The following is a 13,420-nucleotide window of genomic DNA, read 5'->3' as shown; positions in this document are numbered from 1 at the left end:
TATCTGGCTGATGAATCTTGCCCATATGCTCAGGGTTTAGCTGATCGCCATATTCGGGGTCGGGGAGGAATTTTCCTCCAAGGCAGATTGGAAGAGGCCCTGGAGGTTTTTCGCCTTCCTCTGTAGCATGGGGCACGGGTCACTTGCTGGAGGATTCTCTGCTCCTTGAAGTCTTTAAACTACGATTTGAGGACTTCAATAGCACAGATATAGGTGTGAGGTTTTTTGCAGGAGTGGTGGGTGAAATTATGTGGCCTGCGTTGTGCAGGAGGTCAGACTAGATGATCATAATGGTCCCTTCTGACCTAAATATCTATGAATCTACATAGATAACATCCAACATCCAATCTAACATCCAACAAATCTTTTACAACAGCTTAGTCCTAAGTATTAGCCTGGGTAGTCTGTTCTAGCAGCAGTGCGACAGAGTTGTTTGAATGTTACCAATAATGTGTCCAGTAATGTCAAGTGTGTGGTGATGCTCGTCATGTATCTGAAGAGAATAATGGGCCCAACCACTCTATTTCCAAGGCAAAATAAGCCTGCTCTTCAAGTCCATGGGAGTCTTTCCATTGGTTTCGTTGGATTTTGGATGAAGTGCTAAAAGGGGGGTGCTGTTCATAACATTGGAAGGGAGGGGGAAGATTCTTCCTATGTTGCATAGAATTCACTGTATTGGCTCAGATCAGGTACCCACTTATTCTACAGATTATTTGTTAATATGCATTGCTTTATCTTTACCCAGTTTAAATTTAATCTGTTCCCACAGCACCCAGGCCCACAACGTGTTTGGTTATCCTGAATTTTGCACTGTCAGTAAGTTTTATACTGTAATATATTAGTATTAAGAAGTTGAGATAATGATAAAGCTGTTATGTTATATAATGACATATTCTCATCATAAGGAAATGTGTTCAAATTTGGTCACAAACTATTTTAAAAAGGGGAGGCATAGCAGTAGTATGTTATCATATTGAACTTGACTTTTTAAACTTTATTATCTGTATTTATTTTATTTTTATTCTCCGTTTGCATTTTGTGCAATTCACATAAAAATTGTGAAGGAAATAGATAACCTGATGCTGAAGAAAACACCCAAATTTTAAAATGTTTGCGTCTCTCCCCGAGGCTGACCATTCCAATGATCTTATATGTATATGGTTTCCTCTTTGCGTCCCTTCTCCGTTTTCCTCTGTCACAAGGGAAGAAATGCAAGCATATTTTAAAATTAAAAATATGGCTTCTAATTTTGAATTATTAAACCAAATTAATTCTTATGTAGCACTGGGGAGGGGGGGTTATTTTGGAGACAAATTTGATTCATGTTTTGTTTTCTCTGCAAGGTATCGCTGATTTTAGTAAACCAAAGAGCCACCAATATATGCTCTACCAACCTGAGGAGCCTGGTACCTTGTGATCTATGGGGCTTGAGGAGCAAAAAATGAGGAAAAAATAGAAAGGCATTAAAAGTACCCAGTCTATTTTTTTTAATCAACTGGGAAAGGAAAGAGACTAGAAAGACAGTAGAGGAGATGACAGAGATGAACCAGAACAGAAACATAAATAAAGTGGCCCTACCTTTTTTAAAGATTTAGTACCACTGATATACAGAGTGTATTGAATGTTCAGTATTCCATTGAAATGCTGATTCTACCAGCCATAAGTACCATCTTTAAGGCTTTAGAGCCTTAGGATATGTCCACCCCGCAATAGAAACTTGCGACTGGCCCACGCTATCCAACTCAGGTTCACAGAGCTAGGGCGACTGTTTTATTGCTGTGTAGACTTCCAGGCTCGGGCTGGAGCCTGGGCTCTAGGATCCTGCTGAGGGGGGCGGGGGAGAAGGGCCCCACAGCTTGGACTCTAGCCCAAGTCCAGAAATCTATACAGCCCCATAGCCTGAGCCTTGCAAGCCCTAGTCAACTAGGATGAGCCAGCCATGGATTTTTTTCATTGCTGTGTAGACATACCCTTAGATATACTCCTTCTTGTCATCTTATTTAGAGCAATTTCTTGGAAACCTTTACTTATATGAGTTGCCTCAATGATGTAAATTAAACTATTAACAAGTAAAAATTATTCCTAGGAGCAGGCATACTTGCATTACCCTAGTGTTTGTAGCAGGTATATAATATCAAATACACGTTTAAGAAGAGGGGCTATTTAACTCAACTGGAAAAAAGCAGATACTTCAGGACACTTTTTTCTTTTTTCTTTTTTTTTTTTAAACCATCAATGACTACATACATTAGTGTTAAATACCATGGCTTGGGGAACATCTGAAACTTCTGACTAACCAGGTGTACGGATTAATGGAAGTGCTATTCTGCAGTGCAGTGTCACTGATACAGAAATTGAGGGAACAGAGGGAGTAATGCTGATGTTAGCTTAATACTTTGTATTCTATTAAAAAGAGTTAAAAAAAACTTTGAGACCTGCTTTACAAATACAAAGCTGTTGATTAGTGCTTACAGGTGCAAAGAGGCAAATTGAGAAGTTAAGTGTGTGATGAACTAACGTAAGAGCACAGGATGGACACACTGTAGATTAGGATAGTTAGGATTTTTGGAAAAAAGGAATTTGGATAACTGGAATTCTACTGTATTATAAAACCTAGATAATAAATTCAGTTGATAGTTACGTGTCTTATACATGTCCATACGTCCCTGAGGACTTCAGTGAGCTGTAGGATTAAAAATAATAATGTTAACAACAGCCTTCCTTTTAAGGAAGCATATTATACATATGAAGCTCAAATTAATAAATTTAAGGACACTGAAATTATAATATTGTCTAAGCTTTTATACGAGTCACTACTATGATGAGTGAGAATTTTAATTGAAAGCTAAGTCCTCCCACCTACAATGTGAAATAATCTATTTACTAAGCTGCCTGAAGTATTTTCTTTCAAAGTCACTGATACTATATCGCATCAACTGCATCCCTGAATGGTTGTATTTGGCCCATTGTATTTTACAGGACAGGGTCAACAACAGAAGAATGTGAGGACTGGGGTGCACATGGAAGAGGTGCTATAGTGACTCTAAAAGACATTGTGGTCTTTGCAAGTCAATAAGAATCATGTATGTATTTGGAATATTTCATGAAGGTATTTCTTGAACTTTTCACCCACAAAAGCGTAGATCACTGGGTTCAGGCAGCAGTGGATGAAGGAGATGGTTTGTCACCTGCAGGGCCAGGTCTAGGCTTTTGCTCATCTCGCAGTCATCTATGATGTGCAGGCTTTGCAAGGAAACCAGAAAAATCACAATGTTGAAGGGCGTCCAGAAGAGGAAAGACACAACTACAACAATGAAAACCAGCTTTAAGCTTGTTTCAGTTCATGCATCTCTGCAGGTTTTACAAGATGTGGGAGTAACAGATAATGAGAGTGTCAAAGGGGATCAGGAAGCCCAATATATTGACTTCAAAATTGATTAAAAGTTTCCAATAGTCCTATTATACTGGTAATAAGAAGCACATTTCATAATGCCATCTTCATTAAATTCTTGGATGAATAAAATATTTGGTACTGAAGCTAAAGTGGCCACTGACCAAACAGCGAGGCTTATAACAATGCTGAGCATAGTTCGAACTTTCCGAGCATACACAGCCTGGACGATGGCTAAATACCTGTCTGTGCTCATTAGGATTATGAAGAATATGCTGCTGTAGAAGCCAATGTAGTAAATTCCATGTATTATTTTACACGTTGGATTTCCAAAAGTCCATTGGCCTGAAGCATAATGAGCCAGAAAGGGCGGGGAGAAAACATAAAGCAGGCCAGAGACGGCGAGGTTCTGCAAATAGACATCACTCAGCTGGTCAGTTTCTTGCAAACTACCAGAACACAGATGACCAAGCTGTTTCCCACCGAGCGGAACATGAACACCACACAGTAAAAGACTGGAAAAAATACTGATTCAAAGATCTCAATGTTCTCTGTCCTGCAGGTGGAGCCCCACTTGGAATAGTAATCATAAAAAGTAGACGACTTGTCTCAGTTGAATAATTCATCATGAGGTGACCTGTTCAAGAGCACAGAATTTAATACAACCCAACAATCCTATTGTTTAGTTAGTAATCTAAGCACAATTCTGCCCTGACACCTCACGCAAGTCAACAGGATTGCACAGGCTGTAAAGGGATAGAATTTGGCCCATGAGGACAGGCTAGCCTGTTCAGTTAAAAGAACATTTCACCCTCAAGCCTCACACAACACCTGAACCAAATCAAAGCTTTTTTTGACGTTTGAAAATATTTGGGTAACTTTTGGGTTTCATTAGATTTATTTTTTGTGAGCATCTCCACTTTCAGTTATTATTGTCAAAATCCCATGAGAAAGGTTGTTCCACAGTGTTTAATTTGTGCCAAGGCTTGTCAGGGCTGAGCTTCGTCACTTCAGGGCTTGGCAGTTTGTAGCCTCAGCACTTCTGGGCTTCCTCTTTCAGTTATGAAAATAAAAAAAATTGCTTGCACCCTAGCACCTAATTGCTTGAGCCTCAGCACCTCTTTCATTGCATATTAAGCACTGTTGTTCCCAAACCATTTCCATGAAAATGAAAAGAGGAAATACTGGGAAGCCCATGAGATAACTTCTCGCAGGGTTTCCTACTCAGTTTTACAAGCGATGCAGAGATGGCGATAGGCTAGCATTGGGGAGACACTGGATTTGTGACTTTCCTGGCTGGTGTGTCAGGGATGTGATGTGTTTCCATGAAAAGGGGAACACCAAGTAGTATGTTAGTGAGCAGAAGAATTTTGAGAGCCTGGTTACCTAGAAAATTGCAATGAGGCCTAAATCCTGTCGCCAGCGCTCAGCCTGAAAGAATGGTACTCATGGGGATTCCCATTCACTGTGCATCCTGTTGAGCAGGTTAAGGAACCAGACTGACTTCATGGTGCATAATTAAAGCACCAATAAAACTGAGGTAGTGAACATGCTGAGCACCCTATTGTTTATCATTTCCTTGTTTCTAAATGATATTCTAAACTATGCCCTCCCACTTTTTACCGGTTGTAAGGCGAGCAACAGGGGGCAGGAGGTGGAGAGGAACAAGTGAGGGATGTGGCCTCCAGGGAAGAGGTGGCGTGAGTTCAGGGCCACAGTTTGGGCACCTGTGGCCCCCCCACTTTTAGGGAGCTTCTGTCACTCCTGAGTCTGGCTTACCTGTGTGTTAGTATAGTTGAAAGAGATATTAGAGTTATATCAATGTGCTTAGTGTTTCGACTTTATAGAACGCTTGTAGGATGCTGCGTATATTAATCCTACTTACAATATCTTGTTGTGTATCTGAAGTTAACAACAATTCGAGATTGTTGAATAACAGGCTCAAAGATTATCAATCAGAGATTAGTACAGCACTACACAGAATTCAGAAAGAATGGAAATATTACCACCCTTTGATGTGATGGATGATTGATGATGAAGAGCTGGCTATGTGTCTCTCCTTCTGCGTAACTGGAGGGACTTGCAGTTTCATTCCCTAACTAAGTTCCAACACCACTGTTATTATATAAGTTTTTAAACAAAGAAATCTCTTTGTCGGAAGAAACATATGTTCTGATGTCATTTCTATACATGCTCAGTTTACCTGATTTATGTTATGTGTGAAGGCATAATTATTTACAGCTGAAAGGACTAACAATTCTATAAGATAATAATAGCTTTCAGTGGCTCTTTCTTCCCCCATAATCATTCTTCCCTATTGATTCCCCAATAGGAAACATCAGCTGTAACAATCATCCCTCATCATATTTCCCAGTTTTATATATGCTTATGTACTCATTATATATATGTGTAAGGGAATGGTTTCCAAGAACATCTGGAGTTCTATAGGTCAAAGAGATTATTAGATACAGTCTAATGCATAGAATTCCTGAAGAGTTATTTATTGGTCAAGGACAGTGGCACAGGAGCCAGCAAACAGAGCTGTAAACAGGGGAGTTTGAGTGGGAGTTTGAAAGGGGAGTTTGCATTGTGGTGCTTGTTTGGAGTTTGTTTTTGCTGTGGGTGGTGGTGTTTTGGTGTGGTTTGTTTCCCAGATTAACAGGATTTAGGTGGGAAGGCTATGACAGATACAGAGGCAGCAGTGGGAGTGACTCATGTAGTGGAAGACACGATGAAGATGACTGGATGTGGAAGCTGCGATATGTACATGATCCTGGAGGGGGTACCTGGTAAGAGTTTTGTCTGCATGAAATGCCATCTGATGGAGCTGATGGAGGAAAAAATCCGAGGTTTGGAGATGCAGGTGGAAAGTCTGGTTGAGTTTAGAAAGGGGTTCAAGCAGATTATGGAGCAAAGACATGATGTATCTGAAGGGAAAACCTCAGACTTGCAGATGGAAGCAGGACTGAGGAATTCTGAGGGGAGACTGGGTGAGGAAAGTGGTCAGTGGAAGCATGTGACTAAAAGAACCAGGCAGAGGAAAAGACGGCCTAGTGAAGGAGAAATAGAGCTCAAGAACAGGTTTGCAGAGTTGGAAAACGAAGAAGGGGCTCAGCAGGTAGTCACTGAAGGTGGAAGGGCAAGGAAGAAGAGAAGAGCGGCTAGTCCTATAGGAAAAGGGGAAGAGTCAATGGAGACTACACCAAATATGAGCCCCAGGAGGATACAGGATGGGTTGAAGAGGATTACAAGGGAGAATAGGAATGGAAAGAACTTGCAGCCAGAGGGAACAGGATAGACTGGAGAATAGCACCGTCACCAGGAAAAGGCAGGTCTATGTGATCGGGGACTCTTTACTGAGAAGAATAGACAGGCCTGTAACCAGAGCTGATCCAGAGACTAGAAGGGTATGCTGTCTTCCAGGTGCTAAGATACAGGATGTAGACCTGAAGTTAAAAAGGATCCTAAAGGGAGCAGGAAAGAATCCCCTAATTATCCTTCATGTGGGAACAAATGATACAGCTAGATTCTCGCTGGAAAGTATTAAGGGAGACTATGCTAGGCTGGGGAAGACGCTTAAGGAAATCGAGGCTCAGGTGATCTTCAGTGGGATTCTGCCTGTTCCTAGAGAAGTGCAACAAAGGTGTGACAAGATTATGACTATCAACAGATGGCTTAGGCAGTGGTGCTATAAGGAGGGCTTTGGGATGTATGGCCACTGAGAGGCATTCATGGACAGAGGACAGTTCTCTCAAGATGGACTCCATCTGAGTAGGGAAGGAAATAGACTTCTAGGATGGAGGCTGGCACAACTGATTAAGAGAGCTTTAAACTAGGAATTTGGGGGAGATGGTTGGGAGATGTCCAGGTAATCTCCACGCCAGATTTTAGCATTCAGAGGGAAAAAAACAAAGTAAGAAAGGATACAGCCGTGGGTAGAAGAATGTATATAAGGAGAAAGAGCAGTGTGGATACCAGTCTAATAGGTTATACTGGCTGTAGAATGACCATGCCTAATAGGGTACAGAATGTGAGCGAGGCCAAACAGCAAAAATTAAGATGTTTGTACACCAATGCGAGGAGCCTAGGTAACAAAATGGAGTAACTAGAGCTACTGGTGCAGGAAGTGAAATCAGATATTATAGGGATAACAGAAACATGGTGAAACAGTAGTCATGACTGGACTACAGGTATTGAAGGGTATGTGCTGTTTAAGAAAGACTGAAATAAAGGTAAAGGTGGTGGAGTAGCATTGTATATCAATGATGAGGTAGAATGCAAAGAAATAAGAAGCGATGGAATGGATAAGACAGAGTCCATCTGGGCAAAAATTACATTGGGGAAGAAAACTACTAGAGCCTCACCTGGGATAGTGCTTGGGGTGTGCTATAGACCGCCGGGATCTAATTTGGAATGGATAGAGCCCTCTTTAATGTTTTTAATGAAGTAAATACTAATGGAAACTGCGTGATCATGGGAGACTTTAACTTCCCAGATATAGACTGGAGGACAAGTGCTAGTAATAATAGGGCTCAGATTTTCCTAGATGCGATAGCTGATGGATTCCTTCAACAAGTAGTTGCTGAACCAACGAGAGGGGATGCCATTTTAGATTTGGTTTTGGTGAGTAGTGAGGACCTCATAGAAGAAATCGTTGTAGGGGATAAACTTGGTTCAAGTGATCATGAGCTAATTCAGTTCAAACTGAACAGAAGGATTAACAAAAATAAATCTGCAACTAGGGGTTTCGATTTCAAAAGGGCTGACTTTCAAAAATTAAGGAAATTAGTTAGGGAAGTGGATTGGACTGAAGAACTTATGGATCTAAAGGCAGAGGAGGCCTGGGATTACTTTAAATCAAAGCTGCAGAAGCTATCGGAAGCCTGCATCCCAAGAAAGGGGAAAAAATTCATACGCAGGAGTTGTAGACCAAGCTGGATGAGCAAGCATCTCAGAGAGGCGACTAAGAAAAAGCAGAAAGCATACAGGGAGTGAAAGATGGGAGGGATCAGCAAGGAAAGCTACCTTATTGAGGTCAGAACATGTAGGGATAAAGTGAGACAGGCTAAAAGTCAAGTAGAGTTGGACCTTGCAAAGGGAATTAAAACCAATAGTAAAAGGTTCTACAGCCATATAAATAAGAAGAAAACAAAGAAAGAAGAAGTGGGACCGCTAAACACTGAGGATGGAGTGGAGGTCAAGGATAATCTAGGCATGGCCCAATATCTAAACAAATACTTTGGCTCAGTCTTTAATAAGGCTAAAGAGGATCTGAGGGATAATGGTAGCATGACAAATGGGAATGAGGATATGGAGGTAGATATTACCATATCTGAGGTAGAAGCGAAACTCGAACAGCTTAATGGGACTAAATGGGGGGGCCCAGATAATCTTCATCCAAGAATATTAAAGGAATTGGCACACGAAATTGCAAGCCCATTAACAAAAATTTTTAATGAATCTGTAAACTCAGGGGTTGTACCGTATGATTGGAGAATTGCTAACATAGTTCCTATTTTTAAGAAAGGAAAAAAAAGTGATCCAGGTAACTACAGGCCTGTTAGTTTGACATCTGTAGTATGCAAGGTCTTGGACAAATTTTGAAGGAGAAAGTAGTTAAGGACATTGAAGTCAATGGTAAATGGGACAAAATACAACATGGTTTTACAAAAGGTAGATTGTGCCAAACCAACCTGATCTCCTTCTTTGAGAAAGTAACAGATTTTTTAGACAAAGGAAACGCAGTGGATCTAATTTACCTAGATTTCAGTAAGGCATTTGATACCGTGCCACATGGGGAATTATTAGTTAAATTGGAAAAGATGGAGATCAAAATGAAAATTGAAAGGTGGATAAGGAATTGGTTAACAGGGAGACTACAGCGGGTCCTACTGAAAGGTGAACTGTCAGGCTGGAGGGAGGTTACTAGTGGAGTTCCTCAGGGATTAGTTTTGGGACCAATCTTATTTAATCTTTTTAATACTGACCTTGGCACAAAAAGTGGGAGTGTGCTAATAAAGTTTGTGGATGATACAAAGCTGGGAGGTATTGCCAATTTAGAGAAGGACTGGGATATCATACAGGAGGATCTGGATGACCTTGCAAACTGGAGTAATAGTAATAGTATGAAATTTAATAGTGAGAAGTGTAAGGTTATGCATTTAGGGATTAATAACAAGAATTTTAGTTATAAGCTGTGGACACATCAATTAGAAGTAATGGAGGAGGAGAAGGACCTTGGAATATTGGTTGATCATAGGATGACTATGAGCTGCCAATGTGATATGGCCATGAAAAAAGCTAATGCAGTCTTGGGATGCATCAGGTGAGGTATTTCCAGTAGAGATAAGGAGGTTTTAGTACCGTTATACAAGGCACTGGTGAGACCTCACCTGGAATACTGTGTGCAGTTCTGGTCTCTCATGTTTAAGAAGGATGAATTCAAGCTGGAACAGGTACAGAGAAGGGCTACTAGGATGATCTGAGGAATGGAAAGCTTGTCTTATGAAAGATGGAAGGTGACCATAAAAGCACATTTTGCCTTCCCATCTTCCCCACTATCTGAAACTACAAATTTTCAGTCCAAATTGGGGAACTTTCTTAGTCAGGAAGGAAAGACCATGGCTGAATTAAGGACTTTTTTGGGATGTCATTCAGTGCCTCCTCTCACTTTCACTGGGTTGGGGTGGAGGAGGGGGGAGAGCGCTGGGGGTGCAGGCTCTGGGGTGGGGCTGGAGTTGAGGAGTTCGGGGTGCGGGAGAGGCCTCCAGTCTGGGGCAGGGGGTTAGGGTGCGGGGGGCTCTGGGCTAGGGGTGAGAGCTCCGGGTGGGGCCAGAAATGAAGGGTTCAGAGTGCGGGAGAGGGTTCCAGGCTGGGGCAGGGGGTTGGAGTGCGGGGAGGGGTAGACTCTGGCTGGGGGTGCAGGCTCTGGGGTGGGGCCAGGGATGAGGGGCTTGGGGCGTTTGAGGGGGCTCCAGGCTGGAGCTGGGGGCTTCGGAGTATGGGAGGGGGTGTGGGATCCAGCTGGGGGTGTGGGTTCTGGGGTGGGGCCGGGGATGAGGGGTTTGGGGTGAAGGAGAGGGCTCAGGGCTGGGGAAGGGGCAGGGCTGTCCTTACCCATACGCAAATTACGCAGCTGCGTAGGGCCCTATGCAGCTGTGTGCTGCTCCAGTGGCCAGCCCAGTCCCCTGGCTGGCTGAGCTGGCCAGGAAACCTCTGCCTCTTCTCATCCCTGCTTTGCCCCAACCCTGCTGCCTCTCCACCCCTTCCCCAAGGCCCCTACCCCGTTCCGCCCCAGCCCTACCCCCACTCCACCACTTCCCCTGAGCTACATCCCAGGGGACTGCAGCTGGGGTCAGGCGCGCCCTGCACTCACCGGGCAGTGGGAAGTGGAGCAACCTGGCCCCAGCCCACTGTGCTCTGCCGGCTGCACTGATGTGTACTTGCTCCAATTTACTGCTATGCATTGTAGTACTAGGCATGAACTAAGCATGTTGCAGTGGAAGGAAGAAATTATGGCTGAGAAAATTTTAGCCCAAGCCAGAATGTATCACATGTTGGCCTGAACCTGAAGATGGTCATTTATAACATTAAAAATAAGAATGGTTTTAAAAAACATTTTCAAGGAATTCTTTGCACCTTGGATAAAAGGGTAACTAACGTGTTACATCCATGACTTCTGAGGTCTGGTCTACATTACAGACCTATATTGGTATAACTATGTCACTCAGGGGGGTCAAAAATCCACTCCACCCCAGTATGACATAGTTATACTGACCTACGCCCCCGTGTAGACAGTGTTATGGCAGCAGGAGAGCTTCTCCCATTGACATAGGCAATGTCTACAATACACAGTTAAGTCGACTGAAGTAACCTTGACATACAGCCACTGCTATAATTAAACCGCTGTTGTATGTCCACACTAGCTCCTTGTGTGGGCGGAGCCAGCGCATCCACAGTAGCATCTCTTGCATGGACACAGAGAGCAGTGCACTGTGGGTACCTATCCCACTGTACAGCTGGCCACAGACTGTTTCGGGAAGGGTTTGCAATGCCTCGTGGGGGCAGGGTCAGTGTCACATGATGCAGGTTTCTCAATCCCATCATTCCATGGGCATCCTACCAGGTTTCCAGCTGATTTTCAACTGCTCTGGTAACCTGCGAGCCAGCCATCTCTGCCAGAAAGCATGGATCCTGCACTGCCCTTCTGTATTGTGCTGTGGGTTATGAACACCAGGCTATAAGAGGAGTTCAACGGGAGCAGGGGCGGAAAGGGGGGGCTATTCATCACCACGCTGACCCCAGACCCCTCCTTGTAGAAACGGCATGTCTGCAGCTGTGCACCAGAGGCAACTATTTCCTCCCTTGCCTTCTGCTGTGCCTGCCACAGCTCTTTGAGTTTTACACGGCACTGGTGTTTGTGTCCCTATCATAGCCCTTCCCCTCCATGCCCTGAGCAAGTTCCTGGGACTGGAGCAGAGCTATGCCTGCACATGAAAGGGGAAGCATGCAACGGGAATATTATCACAGGGCTACGGTTCTTAATTTTTGCACCTCAGGGCTTGGCAGGTCATCTTCCGTGCCCCCCCACAGGCAGGAGGTGGGGGGAGCAAGGAACAACAACAGGCACTCCCATGACTCCCGGTTAGTTTCCCCATAGGAGTGCAAGAAAGGGGTACAGGATGGGGGTGCAGGGTGAGGGGCGCAGGTAGGGGTGAGTGATCTCTGGTTACCCAGCCAGTGCTTAATTTTTCAGGGACTTGCTACTTTCATACATAGGCTATGAGCTGCAGACAGCTGCTTCCCCGCTTTCAAGATCCTATATTCCCTCTCCCCTCTGTATACAGAGAAAGGGGTGGTGATATAGATTAAGACAGGCAGCAAAATCCCCCATGCTCCTAATCATGCAGTTAAAGCAGCCAAACAATTTAGGAAACCTCTCCCGATGGGCAGTTGGAGTGGGAGGTAGCTGCTTCTGCAAAGTAAGTCAGGAAGCCACACTGACTTACTGTACTTTGCAGAAGCAGCTGCCTTCCAGAGGCTTGGCTGCTTAAACAGCAGGGGTCACCGTTAGGAGCATGGGAGATTTTGCTGCCTGTCTTGATCTATATCACCTCTCCTTTCTCTGTATAAGGGGCAGGAAGTGGAGAGGGAATATTTAGTCTCTATGGGGAGAGGGGTGGACTTTGCTGTGAGTTGGTCTATGTGACACTTCTCTCTCTTTGGGAATGGGGGGCTCTGTGTCTCTTTGAAGTACACGCAGGAACCTCATTATATCCGCATCTGATCGGCAACTTGAGGTGCCTTCTGATCTATGGGGCTGGGGGAGCAAAAAATGAGGAAAAAATAGAAAGGCATTAAAAGTACACAGTCTATTTTTTAATAAACTGGGAAAGGAAAGAAAATAGAAAGACAGAACAGGAGATGACACAGATGAACTAAAACAGAAACATAAATAAAGTGGCCCTACCTTTTTTAAAGGTTTAGTACCACTGATAAAGAGTGTGTACTGCATGTTCAGTATGCCATTGAAATGCTGATTCTACCAGCCATAAGTACCATATTTAAGGCTTTAGAGCTTTAGGATATGTCCACCCAGCAATAGCCTGTACTAACTGACTCAGGCTTGCAGAGCTTGGGTTGAAGGGCTGTTTCATTGCTGTATAGACTTTCAGGCTCAGGCTGGAGCCCATGCTCTAGGACCCTGCGGGATGGGAAGGTCCTAGAGCTCAGTCTCCAGTGCAAGCCCAGAAATCTAGTCAGCAATGACACAGCCCCACAGCCTGAGCTCTGCGAGCCCCAGTCTCAGCCATGGGGTTTTCTTTGTTGTGTAGACATATCCTTAGATATACTCCTCCTTGTCTTCTCAGTTAGAGCAAATTCCTGGAAACCTTTACTCATACAAGTTGTCTCAAGAATGTAGATTAAACTATTCACAAGTAATAATTAATCTGAGGAGTAAGCATACTTCCATTACCCATGTGTTTAAAGCAAGTACATAGTATTAAATATGGTAGAACCTCAGAGTTA

At 43.6% G+C, this 13,420-nt stretch overlaps 1 pseudogene; it reads right to left on the bottom strand.

Moving 5' to 3' along the window:
• Positions 1 to 3,079: 3,079 nt before the first annotated feature.
• On the bottom strand, positions 3,080 to 11,563 carry LOC140906155 (C-C chemokine receptor type 8-like; annotated as a pseudogene).
• Between the last annotated feature and the right edge of the window lie 1,857 nt (positions 11,564 to 13,420).

The sequence above is a fragment of the Lepidochelys kempii genome, chromosome 2 (assembly GCF_965140285.1).
Source record: "Lepidochelys kempii isolate rLepKem1 chromosome 2, rLepKem1.hap1, whole genome shotgun sequence".
NCBI lineage: Eukaryota > Metazoa > Chordata > Testudines > Cheloniidae > Lepidochelys > Lepidochelys kempii.
Note: the sequence above shows the minus strand (reverse complement) of the source record. Positions and strands in the feature narration are given on the sequence as shown.